This window comes from Aulonocara stuartgranti (genome assembly GCF_965226115.1).
Source record: "Aulonocara stuartgranti genome assembly, chromosome: 20".
NCBI lineage: Eukaryota > Metazoa > Chordata > Actinopteri > Cichliformes > Cichlidae > Aulonocara > Aulonocara stuartgranti.
The window spans coordinates 32,697,659-32,700,000 of NC_138956.1; positions in this window are offsets into that span (position 1 = coordinate 32,697,659).

Genomic DNA, 2,342 nt, shown 5'->3' on the forward strand with positions numbered 1-2,342 from the left:
CTGCCGGAAAATACCGAGCACGCCCCTTGGACATTTTCGCCGACCAATCAGCGGGTTGCCGATCAATGTTTCTACTATCGATGCGTAGCCCCTTTTACGACACCCAGTGATGTCACATTCCTGCGTCCAGCTGTAGTAATCGTCAACAGCAGGTGTGTTCGGGGAACCGGATTAGCGAGCTCACGGTTAGCGCGATGATTTGATCTTGGATGTGTCATTTGATCTTGGATGTAGTAAGCGACGTACGAAGAACGGGCCCCTGTTCTTCGTACCGCGCTAAGTGAGTTAGCTGGATGAGATTGTTGACGATTTCGCGTGATCCTGGATCGTTCGGTTCCCCGAAGCCCATCCGGGACTTGCTGTCATAGCAACAGAGCCGTAAGCGTAAACCTGCTGGGGAGCAGGTTTACTTTATGTAAACAGGATTAGATCGCGGCCACGCAGGTATGCCCGCGTCATTCATACGAAAGCAACAGCGATATTCCACCACTGTTTCACCATAAATAAATAACATCAATGTAACTAAAGATAATGCAGCACCTGATCCATTTATTGATTTCACACAGATACATACAGGTCATTTCCTAAAAAAGGGAAATGTACTATTAACATTCTATTACATGTATGTGATTATTACAGATTTAATTCATATTTCAGAGTAGCAATTGTAAATTACTTCGTGTAATCAAGATGAGAGACCACGGCTATAAAAGCGAAGGTGGATTTGGGAAGTCTGTCGCAGCCATGTCCTGTCCGTATACGCGAGCCACCCATTGCGGAAGGTGCAAGATTGATAAGGAGAGTCCTCAGAATCCAGCGTATATTGCGGGACAGACAGGATCCTTTAGCTCAGCGCGACAGTGTGCTCATAGAGAGATATCGATTTTCCCGTGAGGGTATTATTTACTTAACCAACTTGTTGACGAGGGGGTGCAGGACCACCACCTGTCTTTTGTTGCTCTGCCCTTTTCTTGGTTGCTGTTATAAACAAACAGATTATTCCAGGGTCTCTTTCCAAGAGACGAAAAGCAATATAAGTGATAAATATTACCATTCTGTAGAATATTCTTATATTTCACTTTTACCTGTTCCCATGTTCTAGTGGGTCCTGTCGTGGCTCTAATGTGAAAGAGGATAAAATATAACATATTATAATATAATGTAATATAATATTGGATAATATAGTGTAATATAATAAATCTACCCTACCGCCTACTGGTGTTGGCCAGAGGGGCCGATGGCGCGATATGGCAGCCTGGCTTCTGTCAGTCTGCCCCAGGGCAGCTGTGGCTACAACTGTAGCTGCCTCCACCAGTGTGTGAATGTGAGAGTGACTGAATAGTGGCATTGTAAAGCGCTTTGGGTGCCTTGAAAAGCGCTATATCAATCCACTCCATTATTATTGTTATTATTAAATTACTTACGAGTTTAATTTGTCAGCAACTTCCTGCCAGCCCTCGCTCCTTGCTTTTGCAGCCTTTGCAGTGTTCCCTTGCGTTCTGATTAAACTCTGAAACTCCTGAAATCCCTCACTCAAGAGTTCTTGCTCTGCTGCCGAAAAATACCGAGCCGAGCGCGCTCCGTCGACATTTTCGCCGACCAATCAGAGGGTTGCCGATCAATGTTTCTACTATCGATGCGTAGCCCCTTTTACGACACCCAGTGATGTCACATTACTGCATCCAGCTGTACTGATCGTCAACAGCAGGTGTGTTCGGGGAACCGGATTAGCGCGCTCACGGTTAGCGCGATGGTTTGGTCTTGGATGTTTCATTTGATCTTGGATGTAGTAAGCCACGTACGAAGCACAGGGCCCTGATGTGAAGGAAAAAAAAAAACATGTTTGGTAACTTGGCTGAGGAACAAGCCTTTTAATTTCTTTTGATTATTTGTATATTTTAGTATACTTTTGTTTTGTTTCAGAACTTATGAACAACTGTTTTTTTTCCCAGTCACCACAAATATATCATTTTCTAGAAAAAGATGCAGGAAATTAAATAGAATAAATAATTTAAAATGAATGGTTTGAAAAAGTCCTCCACCACTTCTCACTATCTATAGTAGATATGCATTTAACTATACAAGTAGTAATATTTTACAACTCTTTTACCAGTAAGAAGTGAGGAAAAATTAAGACTTCCATGCAGAGTGAAGACAGGCAACACAAATGGCATATTTTAATCTCATCTAATTTGTTTTGTTAAATTGTTAAATAGTGGAGGAGGAGGATGATTTGGGTGGGTGAGCGGAGGGAAGCATAGTCCCTGATTGCCTTTTAGTAAAAGTCTCCATACGACGCTGGTTTTTAGTATAGATGAGAATCATGACTTTATTTTTTACAA